Source organism: Hipposideros armiger, unplaced genomic scaffold (genome assembly GCF_001890085.2).
Source record: "Hipposideros armiger isolate ML-2016 unplaced genomic scaffold, ASM189008v1 scaffold_360, whole genome shotgun sequence".
In the NCBI taxonomy this organism is placed as follows: domain Eukaryota; kingdom Metazoa; phylum Chordata; class Mammalia; order Chiroptera; family Hipposideridae; genus Hipposideros; species Hipposideros armiger.
The window spans coordinates 1513888-1539486 of record NW_017731710.1 but is presented as its reverse complement, the minus strand read 5'-3'; the positions used below and the strand labels follow the sequence as shown (position 1 = coordinate 1539486).

General features: G+C 36.8%; 1 long non-coding RNA gene across 1 annotated transcript in view; it reads right to left on the bottom strand.

The window, feature by feature from the left end:
- Window positions 1–22537: 22537 nt before the first annotated feature.
- LOC109392975 (uncharacterized) overlaps window positions 22538–25599 on the bottom strand; it is a 7958-nt gene continuing 4896 nt past the window's right edge. The window contains exon 3 of the long non-coding RNA XR_002126151.1: window positions 22538–22587. This is a non-coding gene — a long non-coding RNA (uncharacterized LOC109392975). The remainder of the gene's footprint in view (window positions 22588–25599) is intronic.

Sequence of the window (25599 nt, the reverse complement as noted above, 5' to 3'; positions counted from 1 at the left end):
CCTAGGCTACAAGCCTGTGGAGTACATTACTGTACTGAATGCTGTTGGCAATTTTAAGACAATGGTAAGTATTTGTGTATCTAAACATGGAAAAGGTAAAGTAAAAATGCAGTATAAAAGATAAAAAATGGTACACCTGTATAGGGCACTTATGAATGGAGCTTGCAGGACTGAAATTTGCTCTGGGTGAGTGATGAATGACTGGTAAGTGAATGTGAAGGCCTGGGATATTACTGTTTACTACTCTGCACTCCTGTTCATTTACATTACACTAAATTTATTCAAAAATATTTTTCTTTCTTCAAAAATAAATTAACCTTATCTTACTATAACTTTTTACTTTATAAACCTTTCAATATTTTTAACTTTTCGGCTCTTTGGTAATAAAACTTGGCTTAAAATACACACTGTACAGCTATACAAAAATATTTTTCTTTATATCCTTAGTCTATATTAATAGTTGTGAGTAATGCATTGTGCTACTTTATGACAGCTACAGTGTCACTAGGTGACCGGAATTTTTCAGCTCCATTATAATCTTATGGGACCACCACTGTATATGCAGCCAGTCTGTCATTGGTGAAAACATTGTTATGTCGCACATGACTGTACTGAGATTGAGACATATGAAAAGAAACTACAATATAAGCAAGAGGTAATTAATAGACCTAATAAGATATATAATAAGCATAATAAAATTTAAATAGCTTCATGGTCTTACAAAGGACAGAGGGTTCCTGTTCAGTTAGTGTGATCAAAAGTGACTTTAGAGAAAAAGTAAAATTTGGTCTGGAGCTTACAGGTAAAATTGAGAGAAAATTCTAAAAGGAAAGGTCAAAACTAGATAATAGAGGGCCATGAATACTAAACAAATAATTTCAACTTTATCTTTTAAGAAACAGGGAATTATTAGAACTTTTTTAAACACAGCAATGACCTGATTAGAACTGTGAGGGACTAAAACTGGTAGTGGCATGGAGATAGGGAAACTGGATTAAAGCAGCCAAAATGAGGCTTTCAACTGGATAGCTTGTATCCAAGATCTCAGTGAGAATGGAAACAAATTCAGGAAACACTAGGAAAATGGTAATAGCCACAATTTGGCAATGGATCAGAGGGAAGAAATTACTGAAGGAAGGGAAATTAAAATATATGAGGATTCAAAATCCAGTAATAGGAAAAACGGTAGTACCATAAAGAGAAATAAAGAACAGCAATGAAAGGGTTGGAATTAGCCAGGAGGAATCAGGAAGGAAAAGAGGATGATGAATTTGTTTGTGTACACTGAGTCTGAGGTACTGGCAAAACCATCATCAGGATTCATACAGCAGGCTGTTATTTTTAAGAAGGGGTAAGTTAATAATATCAAATGCTACAGAAGAATAAGGGAGAATGAAGAGACAGAAAAATTTATGTATTTGATTTGAACATAAGGAAACCTGACAGTTCACTGAATATTTCTCCACTCTTCCTCCTTCTAGGCACATGATAGGATGGATTTGTACTTTCTAAACTGACCCCTTTAAGTTAGAGGGAGTCATATGACTAGTTCTGGCCAAAATGAGTTTGAGCAAAAATGACATGTCACATTTTCAGGTCAGAAAATATCATTTGCTAGCACAAAACCTTATAGAACTCTCTTTTCCTTTGCCAAGGCAACCTGAAATGTTTCAAATATGGGCTGTTTCATCAGGCTGGATCTCAGAGCAAAGATGTCATGGGGCAGCACCCCCAGCCCACCCACAATGCTGCAGTGGTCATCTGTGTAGCATGCATGAGAGGCAAACCTTTGCACTTTTAAGTGGCTGAAACTGAGAGCTCATACTGACTGATGGAGCAAGATTTTGGGTAACCATCAAGAACGCAGCTTCACTGAAGTGGTGAAGAAAAGGTCTGTCTCGCAAGGTGCTAAGAAGTGACAGGATGAAAAAAAAATGAAGTATTCAGCAAGATCATTGTGTTAGTAAATTTGGTCATGAAAAGACAAAGAATTCAGCAACTTTAAAAGTAAAAATGGGATAATAGATTGTGAGAGCTTTTGTTGTTGTTTTAGGACAGGGAAGCAGTCACAAGAGAAAAAGAACATGGGAGGGGAAAAGATTAACAGAATAAGATTTCAAAAGAGGCAAAAGAGGATCAAGGTAGGAGGAGCCACACTCCTTCCTCTGAGACAGGAAAAATGGGTAGAAGAAAGATTGGCCTTAAGGAATCTTCAACGGGAAGGGAAAAAATTTAAAGAGTTCATGTCAGATAGTTTCAACCAGCAACAGCGTCATCTTCCTACACAAAGGCTGTCATGTTTTATCCAGGATATTAAGGCTTCTCATGAAATACTAAATGAAGCAGTCTTTCATAAAATTTATCCTCCGTTTAGTGCATAATGAATAACTACAATGTTCTGAACACAGTGCTAAGCAAGATGAGAGATACAGGTGTCTAGGGCATGCATTGTAACCTCTTCAATACACTTATGAAAATTAATATATATTTTAAATTAGTGAAGAGCACAAAACTGTATAGAACCTAGTGTTCAGGCGTAAAGTATAGAGGAAAGAATGATTATTCAGGTCTAGAAAAGTCAGAAAAAAAATCTCTTTGAAGCAGTGGAACTTGAATATATATAAGACTTGAACAGAGACAGGAAAATGGAGGAATTCCTAGTGATTAGAATGACCCTGGCCCGGCAGGCAGTCTGGGGTGAGCTTGGCATGCTGTTAGGATGGGAATGTTCACCTGTCTAGGGCAGGGTATGTGTGTATGAGTTCAGTCAGAATTCTTAGCTGTGTGCATGAGAAAACAACTCGGGCTAATTTAAGGATTCAGATAACTCACAAAATCATCACGAGAGGCACAGAGCCAGGTTTAAAGGTTAAGCAGGCCGAGTCAATGACCAAAATTGTAATACAAGACTAGTCTAGGCAAAACTGTAATGCAAGACCAGTCTAGAAGATTCTACTGCAGCCATTGATGGGTACAGATCCCTCGGTTTATATTCAACTGTCAAATTCAACTGTCACTGATGCTTCTGGAAACTGGGTAGGTGTTGCCACTGCTGCCACCTATCGCTGTTCATTCTTCAAGGGCCCTGTCACTCTGTATGACTTCTCTCTTACTAGCTGAGAGAAGTATGTCCAAAGGAGAGAGCCTACATCATGTGCCATATAACAGCACTGCAAGCGAGGCAGGAAAAGTGATGATCTGGTTTCTGCAGCCTCTACAGCAGGGGTGGACCTCTGCTTCAGGAGGCAGGAGATTCCCCATGTACAAGAAGAGAGTTCCATTGTTGTGTGTCCAAAAGTCTAGTCTACGACAGTACCTATGACTAATAGACATAGGACCAAAACAATAATCAGAGGACAGAGGAAATGATTACATATAGAGGACTTAAAATCCAGATAGAAGAATTTTGGCTCCCTATTTAAGGAAAATTGGAACTATTGAAGATTTCAGAGCAGAACACAGATATATATATATATATATCTCAGAAATAGAGGAGTGGGCAATTTATAAAGATTCGCTAAATGAACAAACAACTACAACAGTGATTAGGACTATAGGATTGGAAAATGGATTAAAAGGATTAGAGGCTGGAATGTCAGGCTGCAGCAGTGATCTGCCATCCCTGGGTCAAGGAAGTAGAAATAGAAATGGAGAGAAAAGCACCTATATGAAAACTGTTTTGAAGAAAATATCAGTAGGCCCTAGGGACTTACTGAGCACAATCAATAAAATAGTAAATTATCTCCAAAATGACTGCAAAATTTTCAGCATAGGTCTCTGAGGAAATTTAGATCAAACCCAATTTGGATGAATTTTCATTTTGAAGACTTTAAACTTTCTTCTACCATCTCTAATCTACTATTAAGACCATCCAGTAAATTTTCCATTGAAAATTTAGTTTTAAGTTCTAGAATCTCCATTTGGTTCCTCTTTATCATTTAAAACTCTCTGCTGAAATGTTCTATCTGCTCTTATTAAGATAATATTTTCCTTTTATTCTTTAACATATTCATAATAGTCTATTTAAACTCTACTAAATTCAACACACAGACCATCTTGGCTTTTATTAAACTTCTTTCTTCATTATGGACCACATTTTCCTTGGTTTTTTGAAAGTTTTTAATAACTTTTTCTTTACCCTGGATATTGGGATAAATCACTGTAAGGATTTAATTCAATTATCTTTCTTGTTTTCACAGGCAGCTCAATTACTTGATGATTACTTTGAACCTTGTATGAAAACCTTTGTGTTTGGTTTTATGCTTCATTTGGGAAGGTCTGTGGAAAGCACAAGGTGTTTTCCAAGCCCCTCTAACTTGGCATAATTCAACTTCCAAACTCAGTCTCCCTTGCCTGTCTTGTTATGACTTGGTCTTCAGCTTCGCTACGCCAGGTGTACCGTAAGCTTGACTCTAGGGTGTGGTCCTTACAGGCATTTCTGGTGTCTTAGCTGGACTTTAACACATATTAATGAGATGTTAACTAGATTTCTCACCATGGCTGGGCTGGAACTCCAATGTCCCCAGCATTGCTCAACTTCTAGTATCTCTGATCAACCCAACAGCCTCAAGTCTCAGCTCTCTGGTAAACCTTTAATAGCCTCACCCAGTACCTATGCAGCCCAGTCCACAGCCAAGTTTGGTGAGGAACCTCCATACAGATTTCTGAGGTTCCTGCCTCTCCACAACTCACATATTCCAACTGTTTCTGCTGTCTTGAGCTCTAATCTGTCTCTTCAGCAAAGCATAACCACTGTGAATTTCAGCAACCTATGCTATGATTGGGAAATGTTTCCCAGGCAGACGTCTAGGTCAATCGTGCAACTCATCTCATGACTGCCCGTTCTTTCAGAGAGCACGGTTTTGTACTTCCTATTGTCCAAAGCGTAAAGAGCATCACACATGTATCTTGTCCAATTTCATGGTTGTTTATGGCACGAGGCTAGCCAGCCTTGTACTGGTAACTTCATCATAGCCAGAGGCAGAAGACTAAAGATGTTAACCATAAAGGGATGCTGAAACAACAAAGTGAAAATTCAATTGACTTCTGACATCTGCTTTGTCTCAGACCCTTATTATGAGGCCAGCCATCCACATTCATTCCTCAAGAAAATCCTAAGTGCTGGCTTCAGCTCAGCCTCTCTCTCTCTCTGGCATTTGTCCACACTGCTTGCCAGTTTGACATTTAACCTCTCTCCTCAATCCTTCAAATTCATTCTTATGGAGTTGATGGGGGAGGTGGGGACTGCAGATGGAGGAGAGAGGGTTGGAGGGGAGGGGTTCCGTTTCTCTCCCTCACTGTGAATTTCTACCATCCTTGAAACTAAGATCTATTACATTGATGGGATTTTAAGGAGAAACTTCCCTTCCCTCTATTGGTCACTGGCTTCTCCACATAGGAAGAAACATGACACACCTAGTGGCCCAGACTGAGAGAGGAGCTGTTCTAAGTAGATGGCCTTTCCTCTGCGCTTCTTGTTCTCTTACAGTCAGCCAGGCTGCAGGACTCTCTTTCATGAGGTGCAGGCCTGCCCTACAGGTTCCCAGCTGCTCTGCCCGCCATAGGTCAAATCAGTCTGATTCACTGCGAGAAAGAGGAGGAACTACTTAGGCCTTGGGCACAAGGCACATTTCAAATTCATATTTACTAATAAAACTGAACACAGGGTAGAAAGGTGTGTGATTCATTGACAGTGATGCCTGGCTTAAGCCCTGCTTCTCATTTTGGTGACTCACTTAGACGCTTTCCTTTAACTCTGAAGCTCAGCTCTTTATTTCCTCAGTTTTACCAAACCTAACTCCATCTAGGGGAGAATCCTTTTGACAGATCCAGCCCTGTGAAATATGACAACCTTGATTCCTCCTCCCTGTTTCTCACTGAAAATAAGAGATTAGAATCTCAGAGAAAAATATCATTTTTGTTTCTTAAATAAGTCTTGTTTGCTGCTCATGTTTATCTGCTGATTAAAGTATATTATAAATCATACCAAAAACAAATGATAGATTCCCACATGCACTAGTTAATTCAACTTTGTTCCACCTCATCTTGGCTAACCTCCTAACACTACTAGCTCTCTAACCAAGTGGAACCTAAAGAGAGAGCAGAATGATTAATGAAACTCCAGGACATTTAATGGGACAACAGCCTCAGGCTCAAGCTGAACTGGGGATCAGTTTTTATGTTATGTAGGACCGCATTATCATTACATATATTATCAATAGAAGAGTCCTCAAAACCAAAGAAATATCCTTCTTTGATGTGAGATATATGGATGCAAAGGTTAAATGTTGAAAGAAAGCACAGTATAAATTTTTTATCATCAGAGAAGTCAGGTCAATAGTTATGAATTATTTATGATTATTAGTATCATAAAAAATTTACTCAGCAAATATTATATAGAATGCATTATGTCAGGTACCACAATGAAGAATAGGCAATGAGAGGCGGGCGGGCGGGAAAAAAAAAAAAAAAAGAATAGGCAATGAACAACCTCAAGGAATATACAAAGTACTTAAAAAAACAAGACACATTCATGTGAAAATTTTGCCAACAATACAACATAATCACAAGGAAGTGTCAAAAAAAATGGCTTAGAAAATGTGGCAGGAAAAGATCACTGTGTCCTGGGGGCTGTCCATCTCAAATCTCACATTGGACATTGGGGTATGAGGTGGACTTTATAGTTTGAATAGGATTTATTAGATTGAATCATATGAAATTGTCATTTTTATAAGTCAAAATGTTGAATATCAGCAATTTCATATGGTTCAAGAAATAGTTAGGTAAGTCTCTTCTGTATGTTAAAAAGAAAATATGGACTCCAGAGCAAAGGGGCACATTGGGAGTAGAAATCCATGAACAAGGTTCCAGTACTGGCACAAAGTAGGCTGTTTAACTAAAGCTTCTGCTAACTGAGGTAAATTTTCTGTTTTCAGCTATTTAATTAAAAGGAAAGAATACATGAAAGATCACCAAAGGGGGTGATCTTAGAGTCAGGAGCCACACAGCTGTCGTTTCATTTAATCACTACAATCCTGTAAGATGTGTATTTCCTTTTTTTTTTTTTAGATTTTGTTGGGCAATTGGGGGAGGGAAACAGACAAGTTGCTGTCCTTTTGTTCTTCAGTCTAGTGTGGAGGACATTGCTTCACTGGCCCATGTTGGTATTATCATTGCGCTCTTCTCGGCTGGGGCAGTCACTTGCCGCCCATTGGACGGCTGCTCATGGCGGCTCACAGCAGCTCAGGAAAGCGCACGCCAGCTGCCAGCCAGCCCCACTGCAGCCTACACCATTGCCGGCAACTCACGGCAGCCCAGCTCCACGTGGAGCTGGTGTTTACCATCTTAGCTGTAGAGGGTGTAGTGTCACTAGCCCTAATGTGGGATCCAAACCGGGGCCCTGCTGCTCAGAGCTGGCATCCCAAGCCAACTCCTAACCAACACGCCACTCGGCCGGCCCACTATAGCTTTCTTACATGCTATAAAGTTCAAGAGCAAGACTATTATTGCTTTAAATTTTTTCTTAAAGAATTCTCAGGCTGTTTCCAGCTAGGTTCTCTCTCCATGTGATGTCTGTCTAAAAAAATAGTCCTGCCCTATACAATTATTGATGTGCTCTTGATTGCAGGATTAGAGGCTCAAGAGAAGCATTTATAAGACACCAAACCTAGTTCACAAAAATCATGATTCCCTCTGCAGAAAGCTGATACGTGTTCCTATGTTTTAAATTAGTTTATATTTTTCCTAGAGCTATGTTAAGTATATTCTAGCTAATTATGACAAATCAGATTTTTCTCTCCAAGTTATATTTTCAATTCAGCTTGAGGACACAGAAAGCAACCAACCATTGAGATCTTTTCTCCTGTTTTTAATTAAGTTTCTTTTACATTAGTCTCTAATTGTTTCCAGAAAGCCACTGTATTTGAAAAAAACTCATTTATAGAAGGTCTATTTCTTAATAAGTTTTAAAACCTTGGAAACTTACTGTTTAAAACAATAATACAGGAAAACAGGTAGTTAAGTTATATGATTTTGACTTAAGGAACTAGAGATCAAAACTACCTTTTTATGCTTATTACAAGATAATATAAAATTACTTTCCCCTGAAGGTATAACACATATCTTTGAGATCTCAGACCAATTCAGGTAAGGTACATACAGGATAAAGACATCATTGCCTCGTTTAAAAATTTTTTTTATATATATTTTTACCACTACTTGACATTATATATTATATCAATTACTTAACCTTTCTCTACAAAAAGAATCCTGATACCAACTCTCTTCTGATAGACAAATTGTTGTTTCACAGCATCTCAAAGCCTTTTAAATAATTAGTTTCACAGTACCTGAAAGCCTTTTAAATAATTACTGTTTCACAGTACCTGAAAACCTGTTTAATTGCTCATCTTGCTCACCATTGGTGATCTTTGAAATACAAACTTTTAAATATACCCATTCATGCAAGATATTTGTTCTAGCAACAATCCTTTTGAAATATGCACTCAATACTTCTACTTTCTCTCTCCTCATCACTCCTTAATTCCATACAATCTAGCTCCATCTCCCATCTGCTCTTACAGTACCATTAACCTCCTTATTATAAAGCCTAATGGACATTACCTAGCACTCAGCCTTTTCAACTTCTCAGCCACAATTCTCACAATTGATTCCTGCCCTCTTCTTTCTCTCTTTTCTCATTTGGCTTTGGTAAAACGTTGCTATCCTTGTTCTTTGAGGTTTCATTTGTATCTTTTCTTCCTCCCCTAACCTGCTAAACATATGCTTCCATGTCCCACGCCTTCTCTGCTCTCTTGTGACACCACCCACTATCCTATCAGACCTTCAGGTTTCACCCATATCCAGGACACCAAATCTATGCCTCTAGCTCAGAAAACTATTTGGGTCTCCAGATGCAAACATTTAGATGCCCACCCAGGAGGGCCCTTTGCTCCTCAACTCAACATTTCCCTGATGGAGAAGCTTTTAATCTCCCCTGAAACACCAACTCCACTATTTTTATTATAACTTTCAGATCAGCCTGACACAAAACTTCAAGGTCTTGTTGCTGTTGCTATTGTTGTTGTTTTTCAGAGAAAATAGGTTTATTAACATAGAGAAAGGGAGACTGAGAAGCTTTATTATAGTCCACAGCATGATAATCAATAAATCAACAATAATTTGTTGACTTGTATTTTACCTCTCCACCCTGACTACACAACAGAATCACCAGGACCCATAACAGGCCAGTTAAATCAGAACCTCTAGGGGTGCAACCTGGGAATTAATATGTGTGTGTGTGTGTGTGTGTGTGTGTGTGTGTGTGTGTGTGTGTGACAATTGATAAACAAGATTATATACATATATTTCAGGTGTGCATTATAATTCAATATTGTTTACCCTACATAGTGTTTACCAATGGAAGTCTAATTAGCATCCATCACCATACAGTTGCTTCTCTTCACCCATTTTGCCCTCCTCTGGGCCTCTTTCTCTTTACATAATCACCAATCTGTTTTCTATGTTTGTTTTGTTTGTTTAGTGTTTTGTTTTGTTTTAAGGTTCCAATATAAATAAAATCATATGGTATTTGTCTTTCTCTGCCTGACTTATTTTACTTAGCATAATTCTCTCAAAGTCTATCAATGTTGTCACAAATGATGAGATTTCCTACTTTTTTATGGCTGAGTAGTACTTCATTGTATATATATTCACCACTTCTTCATCCATTCATCCATCAATGGACACATAGGTTGTTTCCATGTCTTGGCTATTGTAAATAATGCTGCAATGAACATAGAAAAGCATATGTCTTTTTGTTTTATTATTTTTGTGTTCTTTGGATAAATACCCCGAAGTGAGATAGCTGTGTCATAAGGTAGTTCTATTCTTAATTTTTGAGGAATGTCCATACATTTTTCCACAGTGGCTGCACCAGTTGAGAGGATCATATGATTTTTATACTTCATTTTGTTTATGTCGTGTATCACATTGATTGATTTGAGAATGTTGAACCATCCTTGTATCCCTGAGATAAATCCCATTTGATCATGGAGTATGATCCTTTTAATATATTTAATTGTTTGCTAATATTTTGTTGAGAATTTTTGTGTCTGTTCATCAGGGATATTGGCCTGTAATTTTCTTTTTTGTGGTATCCTTGTCTGGCTTTTGTATCAGGGTAATGCTGACAATGACTTTGGAGGTATGCTCTCTTCTTCAGTATTTTAGAAGAGTTTGAGAAAGACAGAAATTAAATTATCTTTGAATGTTTCATAGAATTCACCAGTGAAAGCATCTGCTCCTGGACTTCTGTTTGCTGGAAGGTTTTTAATACTGATTCAATCTCCTTACTAGTAATTCATCTATTCAGATTTAGTATTTCTTCATGGTTTAATCTTGGAACACCGTATATTTCTAGGAATTTGTACAGTCCTTCTCTAAGTTGTCCAATTTATTGGCATATAATTGTTCATAGTAGTCTCTTATGATCTTTTGTATCTCTATCAGTTGTTAACTTCTCTTTCATTTCTGGTTTTATTTATTTGAGCCCTTTTTTTTTCAGTGAGTCCAATTAAAAGTTTGTTAATTTTATATTTTCAAAGAACTGTCTATTTGTTTCATTGATCTCTTCTATTTTTTTTGTTCTAGTTCATTTATTTCCAATCTGATCTTTATTATTTCCTTCCTTCTACTAATTTTGGGTTTTGTTCTTCTTTTTCTATTTCCTTAAGGTGTAATCATACCTTGTTTGAGATTTTGCTTATTTCTTGAGGTAGGCCTATATCACTATGACATTACTTCTTATAAATGCTTTTGCTGCATGCCATAGATTTTAGAATGTTGTATTTCAATTTTTATTTATCTCAAAGTATTTTTTGATTTCCCCTTAGATTTCTTCATTGACCCATTGGTTGTTCAGTAGTATGTTGTTTTCCAGTTTTCATTTTGTGATTGATTTCCAGTTTCATACCAATGTGGTATGAGAAGATACTTCTTATGATTTCAACCTTCTTAAACTTATTGAAACTTGTTTTACAGCCTAACATAAGATTTATCTTGGGGAATGTCCCATGTGCCCTTGAGAAGAATGTGTATTCTGTTGCTTTTGGATGAAATATTGGGTTGTCGGAAAAGTCATGACATATGTTTGCAACAGATGGCACTAGTTCATTTTTGGAAGTACTAAAGTCATTTGCATCTATGTTATTGATATGTCATTTGACAGCTGACAGTTCTAGCTTCATCCTAAAAAAAATGAAAAATTTGGTTGAATTTTGGAGATTTTACAAGTTAAAGATGAAAGACCAAACTCTGCATTTTTGACATATTTTACTGTTTTACTTCCATAAAGGGAAGAATGCACGTCAAGCTTGTGAAAAGTTGCATAAAGTTTACGGTAGCAATGCTCTACAAGAGCATCAGTGCCAACAATGGTTTATGAAATTTCGTGCTGGTGATTTTGATCTCAACAATGCTCCTCGGTCAGGGAGGCCCACTGAGGTTGATGATGACAAAATAAAGGCATTGATCGAGTCAAACCCATGTTACATGACACGAGAGATTACAGAAACATTTAACATCCATCATTCAAGCATTCACAACCTCCTGAAGAAGCTGTGATATGTAAGCAAGCTCGATATTTAGGTTCTGCATGAACTCAAAGAAGTTCATTTGATGGCACATGTAAACATCTGCAATATGCTCATTAAACATGAGGAAAATGATCCTTTTCTGAAGTGACTGATAACTGGTGATGAGAAGTGGATTGTTTACAACAATGTGGTGTGCAAACGGTCTTGGTCCTGATGTGATGATTTGCCTCAAACAACATCGAAAGCAAACATTCATCAGAGGAACGTTATGCTCTCAGTGTGGTGGGATTTTAAAGGTGTCGTGTTTTTCAAGCTCCTAACCAAGGAACCAAACAATCAATTCAAATGTGTACTGTCAGCAATCGGACAGCTTGAATGAATCCATAATCCAGAAACATCCAGAGCTTGTTAATTGTAAAGGAGTTGTGTTTCATCACAACGCAAAACCACACACGTTTGATCACCTGCCAAAAATTATTGGAGCTTGGATGGGATGTGTTGCAACACCAACCATACTCGCCTGACCTTGCACCGTCAGACTTCCACTTGTTTCGTTCTCTTCAAAACTCCTTGCATGGAATAACATTCAATCCAGATGAGGCTGTAAATCAGCACCTTGTTCAGTTTTTCGCTAATAAAGACAGGTCCTTCTATGAACAAGGAATTATGAAACTCATTGAAAGATAGCAAAAGGTTATCGAACAAAACGGACAACATATCAATGATTGATCTTTGTTCTTTATATAAATAAATGACCTTTGAAAAACATAAAACAAAATACTTCATGACTTTTCCAACAACCCAATATTTTGTATATATCTATTAGGTTCATCTGAGATAATGTGTTACTTAAGGCCGCTGTTTACTTATTGATTTTGTGTCTGGATGATCTATCCATTAATGTAAATGAGGTGTTAAAGACCCCTACTATTATTATATTGCTGTCAATTTCTCCCATTAGGTCAATTAATATTTGCTTTATATATTTTCATGCTCCTAGATTGAGTGCATATATATTTACAAATGTTATATCTTCTTGCTATATTGACATTTATCATTTTGGAGTGCCTTCTTTGTCTTTTATTGCAGTCTTTGTTTTAAAATCTATGTTGTCTGATGTAAGTATAACAACAATAGCTTACTTTTCATTTCCATTTACATAGAATATCATTTTTCATCCCTTCACTTTTAGTTTGTAAACGTCCTTACTTCTGAAGTGAGTCTCTTGTAGGCAATATATTCATGAGTCTTGTTTTTTATCCATTCAGCCATTCTATGTCTTTTGATTGAAGAATGTAGTCCATGTATATTTAAAGTAATTATTGATAGGTATGTACTTATTGCCATTTTGTTCATTGTTTTTTGGCTGTTTTGTGTAGTTCCTCTCTATTCCTTTCCTTCTTTTCTTTCTCTCTTCCATTATGCTTTGATGACTGTCTTCAGTGTTACGTTTAGATTCCTTTCTCGTTTCCTTCTGTGTATCTACTATACATTTTTGCCTTATAGTTAGCATGAGGTTCACATATAACGTTATACACACACACACACACACACACACACACACACAAACGCACACACACACATACAAGGGGTGCCAAAAAAATATATACACATGACTTGTATTCATCTTTTGTTATCGGTATATATTATTACAATTTTAATACAGTTTTTTCCTTTCTTAAAAAGTGTATACAAGGGCCGGCTGAGTGGCTCAGTTGGTTAAGAGCTCCCTCAAGAGTGCGAGCTCTGAGCAACAGGGTTGCCAGTTCGATTCACGGCCCGAGCTGAGCTGCCGCTGAGCTGCCAACAGGTGGCAGGATGGCTCAGCTAAAAAAAAAAATGTGTATACATTTTTTGGCTCTCTCTCTATATATATATATAGATATATAGATATATAGATAGATAGATGATAGATAGATAGAGATAGATAAATATATATAAAATAGACTGATATATAGATATATATATATCTATATATCAGTCTATTTTAGGTTGACAGCAACCTAAATTTGAACACATTCCAAACCTTTACATTATTAGTCTCCCTCCAAATTTTATGTTTTTGATGTCACATTTTACATCTTTTTATTTTATGTATCCCTTAGCCCATTATTGCAGTTTTAAATTTACTACTTTTGCTTTTAACCTTCATATTAGCTTTACAACTAATTAATCCACTACTTTTACTACATATTTATATTTACCAGTGAGATTTTCACTTTCATATGTTGTCTTATTACTAATACATTGTGGACCAGTGATGCAGATTAGCATCTATATGTTTAAATGCCCCATCCTCAATGTGTTAAGTGCCATTTCTTTTCAGCTTAAAGAAGTCCTTTTAGAACAAATTTGCAGACATTACCCTCAGTAATATGTTACTGATATATCCCCTTGGGCTAGGGAAATAAAAGAAAAAATAAACATATGGGATTACATCAAACTTAAAAGTTTTTTCACAGCAAAGAAAATGATCAATAAAATAAAAAGGCAGCCTACTGAATGGGAGAAGATATTTGCCAATGATATATCTGATAAGGGGTTAATATCCAAAATTTATAAAACATTCATTCTACTCAACACCAAAAAAACAAACAACCCAATTGAAAAGTGGGCAGAGGATATGAAGAGGCATTTCTCTAAAGAGGACATACAAATGGCCAACAGGCATATGAAAAAGTGTTCAACCTCACTAATCATTAGAGAAATGCAAATAAAAACCACCATGACATACCACCTCACTCTGGTCAGAATAGCTATCATCAATAAATCATCAAACAACAAGTGCTGGTGAGGTTGTGGAGAAAAGGGAACCCTGGTGCACTGTTGGTGGGACTGCAGATTGGTGCAACCATTATGGAAATCAGTATGGAGGTATCTGAGAAAACTGGAAATGAAACTACTTTATGACCCAGCAATTCCACGCTTGGGTATCTATCCAGAGAAACCCAAGACGCTAATTCAAAAAAATATATGGATGCCTATGTTTATCACAGTGCTATTTACAATAGCCAAGACTTGGAAACAACCAAAATGCCCATCAATAGACAACTTAAGAAACTATGGTATGGGGCCGGCCAAGTGACTCAGTTGGTTAAGACCTCGCTCAATAGTGTGAGCTCTGAGCAACAGGGTCGCCGGTTCGATTCCTGGCCCGAGCTGAGCTGTTGCTGAGCTGCTACTGAGCTGCCAACAGGTGGCAGGATGGCTCAGCTTAAAAAAAAAAAGAAAGAAAAAAAGAAACTGTGGTACATTTATACAATGGAGTATTACTCCGCTATAAAGAAGAATGAAATCGTACTATTTGCAACGATATGGATGGACCTAGAGAACATTATGTTAAGTGAAATAAGTCAGTCGGAGAAAGACAAATACCATATGATCTCACTTATATGTGGAATCTAAAAAACTGAATAAATGAGCAAAGTAAACAGAAATAGTCTCAGGGATATAGAGGAAAAACTGATGGTTGCTAGTTGGCAGGGGGGTGGGGATGGGGAAGAAGGGGAAGGGATTAGACAGCATAAATACGTAACTACAATATTGCCACAGGGATATGAAAGACAGTTCAAGGAATATAATAATGTTGTAAATATTTTGTAGGTTGTCAGATGGTCACATGTCTTGTTAGGGAGACCACTTCATGGATGGGATAGCGGCTTGATCACTGCACTGTACACCTGAAGCTGATGTTGTATAATATTGTATGTCAGCTATAATTATATACATATATATATATATATATATGTATGGTCACAGGACGTGGAGTATAGCATGGGAGTGGAGTCAATGGAATTGTAATAGATATTTATGATAATGGGGGGGATGTGGCAGTGGATTGGGGGAGGGGGGGTTGTAACCTTAAGAAGTAAAAAGTATAACTATTGCACTGTGTTGTACACCTGAAACTAATTAAAAATAAAATAAAATAAAATAAAAGTCCTTTTAACAATTCTTATAAGCCCGGTTCAGTGGTGATGAACTCTTTTAGCTCCTGCTTTCAGGGAAAATTCTTTCCTTCCTTCAATTCTGAATGATAATCCTGCTAGATAGAGTCTTCTTTTTTTTTTTTTTCCAATTAAAGTGTATTGGGGTGACAACAGTTAGTATGGGTAGGGTGTTCTTGAGTGAAAGTTTTTTACTTTCAGCACTTTGAATATGTGGTGCTACTGCCTTCTGACAAGCAAAGTTTCTGCTGAAAGATCTGCTTATAGGCTTATTGGGTTTTCTTTGCATGTAACAAGTTGTTTTTATCTTTCTACTTTTAACATTTTTCTCTTTAACTTTTGACATTTTAATTAAAATGTGTCTTGGTATGGATCTCTTTGGGTTCATCTTATTTAGAACTCTCTAGGCTTCTTGGACCTGAATGTCTCTTTACTTCTACAGGTTAGGGAAATTTCCAGGCATTGTTTCTTCAAATAAGTTTTCTGTCCCTTCTCTTTCTTCTCCTCTGGGACCCCTATAACATGAATGGTATTCCACTTGATGTTGTCCCATATATCCCTTAAGCCATCTTCACTTCTTTTCATTCTTTTTTCTTTTTTGCTGATCCATTGGGGTGTGTGTGCATGTGTGTGTTTCAATGTGTTGTCTTCCAGCTTGTTGATACGTTCCTCTGACTCATCCAGTCTGCTGTTGAACTCCTCTAGTGTATTTTTCAGATCAGTTGTCATATTCTTTAGCTCTGTGACTTCTGTTTAGAATTTTCTTGTATTTTCTGTATTTTTGTTGAAGGTCTCTATGTACTCATCCAATTTTCTCCTGAGATTGGTGAGCAACCTTTTGACCATTACTTTGAACCCTTTATTGGGTAGATTATTTATCTCATTCTCTTTGAGGTGGTTTTTCCTGGAATTTTATTTTATTCTTTCATTTGAAACATCGTCCTTCATTTCCTCATTTCACTTGCCTCTCTGTGTTTGTTTCTATGTATTTAGCAAAATAGCAGTGTCTCCCAGTCTTAAAGGAGTGGTCACTAGAGGACTGGGGATGTGGTTCAGTCTGTTGTCTATGTAGTGCCCTGGGGGTAGTAGCCTATCAAGAACTGTCTCTCTGATTATTTCAGTCCCAGAAATGCAAGCCCTCCTGGCCACCAGTACCATGCATTCAAGAGGCCTCCTATGTGTGGAGTACATGCACTATCCAATTTTGGTGGGATGGGGATCTTGGTCAAGGGGAGCTAGGACCAGCACACCCACCCACAAGGTATGGCAGGGAGGGGTCCATGGTGGAGGAGCACTGGGACCAGCAGAGCCCACCATCCAGGTCTGGTGGAGCATGGCTGCACAGTGGAGAAGTGGCAGGCCAGAAGAGCAGTGCAAGGGAACACTGGAGAGAGACAAGTGGTGTTAACAAGGCAAATGGAGAGCACCAAAATGGCATCTGCCAGCTCCAGGCTAACAGGTAGAAACAGAATTTTAAAATGGAAACCACCAGTGCCTCCTTCTCCAAAAGATTCCAGCAGACCCCTGTCCCCCACAAGCCCTAAGAATAGTCAGTGAATCTGCTTCACATATGGCCTAGGCATTTTTTCAAACTTCTGGCTCTGCTCTCGCAATTGGAGTAAGTGAGTCTATGCATGAGCTCTTTGAAAGTGGAGTCTTCATTCCCTATAGCCCTTGTTCTTCCCAGATAAAAGCACCACTGATTTTCAAAGTCAGAAGTTATTGGGGCTCATCTTCAAGGTGGAGGTACCCTGGGTTGGGGTGTCTGATGTGGGGCTCAAACCCCTCTCTCCTCAGGGTGAAACTACATGTTTTTGATCTCCCTCTTGCTTGCGAGTCACCACAGGGGGTGTGGGTCCTCTGCCCCTCCTACCCATCTTGATGGGGCCTTTTCTTTTTGTCCTTAGTTGTGGATAGTTATTCTGCTAGTCTTTAGGTCTTTTTCAGAGACAGTTGTTCTATATGTAGTTGTAGTTTTGGTGTGTCCATGGTATGAACAATGAGTTAAGGATCTACCTACACTGCTATCTTGAACGCACCCCCTGAAAACTAATCCATAGTATTTTTAATTCTTCCTTCCCCTTGTCCCATACTTCAAATCAGTCAAGTTCACAATATCTTTCAAAGCTCTACCTTCTCTTTCAACACTGTTCCTAGCATACATCAGCAGTTAACACAGATTATTTTCTGATTTTATTTTAGTTATTTGTGTAATGTCATTTCCTTTTTCTAAATTGTATGTTCCAAATGGCAGAGCTTGTGTTTTATTTATATAGGATAACCCTTTAGCTGTGTAATTAAATGCTAGAAGGGCAGGAAGAAGTAGGCTCCAGAATATCTACAAAGGGATTTAGAAATCTGGCTGTGGGGGCAGGGAGAACATGGGTGACTCTGAAGCAGTATTTGCATGATTAGCACACTGTTTTCACTTAGGCTGCTTAAGAGATTCTGGTGGAAATTTTGAGAGCTATAAAGACCCAAAGATTATTTAACACTGCTTTGGCTGATAGGTACAGTTCACAAAAATAAATTTATTAAGGGAACAACAAGGATAAATGCAGCTTCTAAAGATAGTGAAACAGCCCTTTACTTTTCCCTGGAGTCATAACCAGTCCCTAGAGTCCAGTTCAGAGGAATGTCAGGAAGTCTCTTTCTTTTCTTCTTCTGCCTTTCTCTCTTTCTCCCATTTTTCTTACTCAATTGCCCCTCCTTTATAACTCCACTTCTCTATTCCCTCTAGGCTGTGTCTTGTGTACAGAAAGAAGAAACAAAAGGAATGCCTCTGTCTACCCAGAACCAGATGAAGCATCTTCAACTTATTGCATAGCTATGATGCATTGTTCTAAAGCATTTCTCTCTCTCTCTTCCCATTGTATTATATCACTTTCTATCATCTTAGTTTGGAATAAGCCAGAACCCCAGGAGGAGTAAGCACTTCATCTATGAAAGGGTAAAGATTTTAAAAACCCTGCAATTCACATAGTCCCAAAAAACTCAATACAATCACTAACACAAATATATATCTCGTAAGTAAACTAACAAATGTGTTCTCTGAAAAAAATCATAGATGAAATAGAAGTAATCTTAAAACTAAATATACTAAATTCTGAATAATGTGTACTGCTTTTTAAGATACAATAAAATAATTTAATCTTTATTTTATTTTCCTTTAATTAATGGTGTCTTCCTAATGAATCGAGGCTATTAATGAATTTGGCTCAGCTCTAGTAAAATCAATGAAGCATTTCTATCAAATCAGTATTCCAGACTATGTCTCCATCAATTTCAGAAAAGTACTTAACATGTGAACTACAAACACACAGTTATTTACAATCCAGTGCTCAAATATCCTTCATTTTATAAAGAATAAGAAAAATGGTGATGTTTTAAAGCTCCTCCGAAATATAGAGTTCTAAATATCATCAAATGAAATGTAAATCTTTCTATTATACCAGCTATTTTGGTAAGCTATGTTCTGTATTTCCAACAAATAAGCCAACTATAACGTCACATAGATCAGAAGGATGTGTTTGGTTGGCAACAGCCATCCCTGCATCACCCAGGTCAGCATCCATTTGTAGGAACCGATGGAAAATGGGGACAGAAAAGAATAGTTTTTAATATGTGGATTTCTGGGACCAGAGAGGAACAAATGCAAAAGATCATATCTAGTCCATTTTTACAGCCTGCCCCCAGGGACTCAGTCTGAACTATCACAGAGAAAAGCGCTGTACAGAAAGGTCGAAGAGGCTGTTTGCACAAGGAACTTTATGAGATTGTTGCTCAGGTTAACGGTCCAAGGCAGAACTGGGGAAAGGGCATTTTATCATTTCTGCAAATAACACAGCATGGCTCCAGTGTGACCGTAAAAATGGAGAGGAATCCAGCAGTTTTTGGCATATTGGAGACTTTGCAGCTTTGGGAGCATTGTAACCAAGTATGCTGGGTAGAGAAGCAGTGTTCCCACAGTGGCCACTCAAAGCACCTTGTAGCCAACAGCTCTCAACAAGTAGACATAAATGGAATGGCATAAGAGAGGCGATATGAACACAGGTGAATCCCAGGAATAACTGGGGAGATTTAGAGGTTGGGAATTAACTAGCTCACATGCCTCATTTGGAACTAAAGCTACTGAAATCTGGTACACAGTGGAAATCCGAAAATCTGGAAATCTGATATTTGGTATGCAGTCATAAATGTGTATTTCCATGTCTTTCTTATTCAAAGTTAATCATTCCAGTGTGTGTGTGTGTGTGTGTGTGTGTGTGTGTGTGTGTGTGTGTGTGACTTCACTTAAGAGTTTATAGTTTTCAGATATTTGGATACCACAATATCATTATCCTTAACTTGATCCAACTCTCTCTTCTCTTGGTTATTAATCCTATCCAAATAGAAAATAGCACTATGTATTCATTGAGTTTTCTTTTTGAGAAACTACATTAAGCAGTGTGGAAGAAAATTTTAAAAATAAATAGTCTTCCCTTAAAACCACAAAATGTATTTAGGGACATTAAATGACACATAAAGGACAATTATAATAATAAATAGATCAAGAATATATGCTAATATGCACATGGAATACTTCTGGAAGAATATATAATGACACTGGTCTACTCTGCAGAGGAGGAATGAAAGACAGGGGTAGGTGGAATACCTTCTCTTCATGTTAGCCATTTGTACAATGCAAATGTTTTTGCCAGGTTATGTATTACCCTTTCAAAAACAAAATAATTGTGTTGTCTTTTTCTAAAAGAAGTACAGAATGAAGACTTATAAGCTAGTTATAATCTGAACAAAAGTATTGGTGTTTTGAGTCAGACAAATCTGACACTGTTAACTGATTTAGCCAATTAAGTCTTTGGGAATTACCTGGTTCTTTTTGACGGGTGTCTGTAATCTCTGACAATTAACAGTAGATAAGAACTCTACCCACAGCCCTACTAACAGGTAGAATGTTAAAATAAAAGCAAATCTCAAACCAAATACTGTGACACATACAAATTTTAGTAGTAATCCGGCACTAAAAATGCCATACAACCATTGAGCTTGGCGAAGTCCTTTAGCACTCGAACAAGTATCTTAAAAGAATGTCAGATGTGAAAACATTTCAGCAGCAGAATCAGCTAATCTGCTTGGATCAGACAACAGAATCTTCCATTAGCTGATAGAAGGCTGGACCAGATGGAATCCTTGGCCTGAGTGTTTCCTCAATTTCAAGCTAATGGGCTCCCTAATTCTTTTACAGTAGTCCCCCTTTACCCAGAGGATGCCTGAAACTACAGATATTACCAAACCTTTTATATACTATGTCTTATACATATATACTTACGATAAAGTTTCACTTATACACTAGGCACAGTAAGAGCTTAACAACAATAATAGAACAATTATAACAATATACTGTAATGAAAGTTACCGTGTTTCCTCATGTATAAGACGCACCCTTTTTCGAAAAATTTGGGGTCTAAAAACTGGGTGCGTCTTATACAGTGGTTGTAAATTTTTTTACTTGCATTTCCCGTTGAGGACAAGGCAATATATGAAGACAGTGATTCGTCATCAGACACACACAGATGAGGACAAGCTAATGGTTGGGAGTTTTGACAGTGATGAAGAGTTGTATGAATTTTATGATGAATAAAACTTGACTTCAATAAATTTATGTAATACATTTTTTTCAAATTTCGGGCCCCAAACTTAAGGTGCGTCTTATACATGGGGCAATACAGTATGTGAATATGGTCTCTCACAAAATATTTTATTGTACTACTCACCTTTTCCCTTGAATCACTTTTCAGCTTCTCTTTGGCATATCCAAATTGCCAGCATCACTACTCTTGTGTTTTGGGGTCATTATTAAGTAAAGTAAGTTACTTGCACACAAGCACTGAGATACCACGACAGCTGGCTGGTAGAATATACATGGTGGATACGCTGGACAAAAGGATGACTCATGTCCCCAATGGGGTGGAGCAGCACAGAGCTAGTTTCCATCACGCTACTCAGAATGGTGTGCAATTTAAAACTTATGAATTGTTTATTTCTGGAATTTTCCATTTAATATTTTTGGATTTTGGTTGACGCAGGTCACAGATAAAGGGGGGACTAGTGTAACATATAATATGATGATGATGTAATATTGTTATGTAACATTTATAGATATCTACATATTATTTCTATTTAATAAACACATCTTAAATACCACATATTTCACCAACAAAAAAATATGTCTAACAGAGGTAATGCAATATAATGATAAAGAACACAGGCTCTGGAGTTTGACTACTTGGTTCAAATCTGGCTGTGCCACTTACTAGCCACATATCCATGAGCAAGTTATTTAAACTCTCTGTTCCTCTTTTGTCTCATCAATAAAATAGTGGTACTAATTAAGCTTACCTGTAGGGTTATCACAAAAATTTAACGAGTTGATATTTACAAAGTACTAAGATCAGTTTCTCATAAATAATAAGTAACATATGAGTACTTATTAAACATATTAAATTTTTACTAATTTATACTTATTAACAAACTCTCTAAGATTGTGATAGTGACATCAGGCTTGCTTACGGCCTCAGAAGATAGTCAGTGACACTTTGGAACAAAGGGCTGGTATGATTACTGCTCATTAAAAAATTTGGGGGTTTCCTAAACTTAGTATTCCTTTTCTCTAATAGAATCCACTGCATGTTCAGGTGTCACCTGGCCATCTTCATGTCACCCTATAACTAGAGTTTGAGAGAACTAGTGAACAAATGCTAATACTCTGATTACTGCTATTGCTATGAATAATAAACTATCCATCATCTCTAACCCAAGAGTCTTGTTTCTTCTGCGGGTATCCATGAAACTGTAGCAGGTAAAATTATTAAATTTCAAGAAGAGTAAAACCTCAGCCCTTCACAGTTTTTGACAATATGAAGGATGTATTTAAGAAAACTTATGCCAGTAAATTAGAAAAGAGATAAAATCAACAAATTTCTTGAAACACACAGCCTACCTGATTTCTTCAAGACATTGGGAAAAACAAGACACAAAAGCACCACCTATAAAAGGAAAATAAGTAAATAAATTAGACTTCCACAAAAGTTTATTTTTTTGCTGTTTGAAAAATATCATAAAGAAAATGAAAAGGCAAGCCTCAGACTAAGAAGAAACATTCATAATTGACAGAATTCAAAAAGCACTTATACCCAGAATATATAAAGAACTCTTCCAGCTCAGTATAAGGTAAAACAACTTAAAGTTTTTTAAGAGCCATATATTTAAACAGAAACTTCTCAAAAAAAGATATAAAAATGGCCAAGAAGCAAATGAAAAGATTTCCTACACCATTAGCCATCAGGGAAATGAAGAATAAAACTATAATGACATAACACTACATACCCGCTATAATGGCTAAAATTAAAAAGACTGATAATAGCAAGTGTTGAAAAGGATATGAAACTGGAATTTTGATATATTGGTGGGAATGTGAAATGATATAAGCACTTTGGAAAGTAATTTGGTAGTTTCCAATCAAGTTAAATGAATACTTACCACATGACCCACCATTTCTACTCCTAGGTATTTTCCCAAAAGAAAAATGTATGCAAACATAAGAACTCTACAATTTTTTTATGGCAGCTTTATTCAAAATAGCCAAAAAATGAAAACTAAAGAATATCAACCAGTAAATGGATAAATACATAATGATATGTCCATATAACGGAATATTACTCAGTATTAAAAGGAAAGAACCACTAATTCATATAAAACATGAATGAATCTGAAAACCATAACACTAGGCAAAAGAAGCCAAAAGTTAAAGTATATGTACTGTATGGTTCCATTTATATGAAGGTCTAGAATAAGCAAAACTAATCTATAGTGACGGAAATCAGATCATCGAGCCTGGGGATGGAGAGATGATTTGAAAGTGGTATGATGAAAACTTTGGGGATTGTGAAAATATTCCATATCTTGTTTGGGGTGATGACTATAGGGAATACACACACACACACACACACACACACACACACACACACACGCACACCCCGAAGATTATCAAACTGTATTGTTAAAATTGGTGCATTTTATTTTACATAAATTATACCTAAAGTGATTTTTTTTTAAATCATGATCACTCTCACTAGCTATAAAAGATTCAATAGGTTTTAACCTTACTGAAATTTTATCTTAAAAAATATGAATAATACTACCTACTGCACTGGCAAGAGAATTATATTAAATAATTCATATAGACCATTTAGCACAATGCCTGGAATAATAATGTAAACTAAATAACTGTTGAGAAGGTTAAGTGTAGTATGGATAGTGTTATACATTAAGTTTCACTGGACAGGTGATTTCTAAGATAATCATTAAAGAAAGACATGAATTACTGGGGAGAACATTCCATGTCGAAATGTCAGACAAAAGCACTGAGGTAAAATTAACAAGAGGAGTACAGTAATGGGTAACCATCAGGTATATGCTGCTGGATTAGACAAGCAACACTTAATCATAATGAAAATTGAGAAAGAGGTTGTGGAGGAAGAGAGGGTGGGAAGTAACAAGTCCGGAGATGTAAAAGCTAGCCTAGGAAATGATAGGACATGTTAGACCAAGTAGAGAAATAATACACAGAGATTGGTGATCAAAGTAGGCTATCCTGAAAACTATATGTAAAGTGAATAGAAGCAGGGCGTGACTTGAGACAAAGAAATGAAGTAGACGAGAAATGAAGTAGAAACCTATCACTTTGTTATGCAAGAGGCAACAAACGTTAGACTAGAAAAGAGAAAAATAAGAATATGCAAAAAACATTGTAGGGGAATATTTTCAGAAATCGGCTCTAATTTAGAAGCAAAAAAGGAAAAGGAGTTGCAAACAACTTCAAAGTCATGAATTGAAAAAATAAGTAGTTCTTTAATACTAACAAATAGCTGTGATTGTTTTAAGATACTAAGGGTTTGGGGTGTTATTTTATGCAACAGATAACCAAAATAATCAATAAATGGTTTTATATGGTAGTTGAAAAATTCAACATAAGAAATTATTTTGTGTATTAGTAAGCCCTTGTTCTTCAGTAAAAGGATATCTTAGAATTATAGAACCAAGGTCAAGCACTGTAAAACAGGACATATTTGGGTTAAACTCTGCCTCTGTCATTTACTAGGGACAAAAACCCAACCTGTGAATTCATTTCTTCACTAATATAATACGCATAGAAAGGACTACCTCCTAGGCTTATTGTGAAGATTAAAGACAATGATTACATATAAAGTACCAGAAACAAAGTCAGCACTCAATAAATGGTAATAGTAATTATCATTTTCTTATATAGTTGCCCTCCTTATCTGTGGGGGATACGTTCCAAGACCCCCAGTGGATGCCTGAAATCTCAGATAATATCAAATCCCATATATACTAAGTTTTTTCCTATACAAACATACCAATGATAAAGTTTCATTTATAAATTAGACATGTAAGAAAGTGACAATAACTAATAATAAAATAGAACAATTATAACAATATACAATAACAGAAGTTATGTGACTGTGGTATCTCTCTCTCAACATGTCTTATTGTACTGTACTCACCTTTTCACTTAAAGGAAGCACTTTCTAGCTTCCCTTTGGCATGTCCACATTGTCAGCATCACTACTCTTGCACTTCGGGACCATTGTTAAGTATAATAAGGGTTACTTGAACACAAGCACCGCAATACTGTGACAGTCAGCCTGATAACCAAGACGGCTACTGAGTGACTAAAGGGTGGAGAGCGTACACAGCATGGAGATGCTGGACAAGGGGATGACTGACATCCCGGGCAGGACAGAGTAGAATTTAAAACTTGTAAATTGTTTATTTCTGGAATTTTTCAATTAATATTTCTGACCATGATTGACCACGGGTAACTGAAAACTCCAAAAGCGAAACCACAAATAAGGGAGGATTACTGAAATTATTATTATTATTTTTTTTTTATTGGGGAGTTAGGGGGATGGGAACAGTGCTGGGGAATTGGGGAAAGGGGAACAGACAAGTTGCTGTCGTTTTGTTCTTCAGTCTAG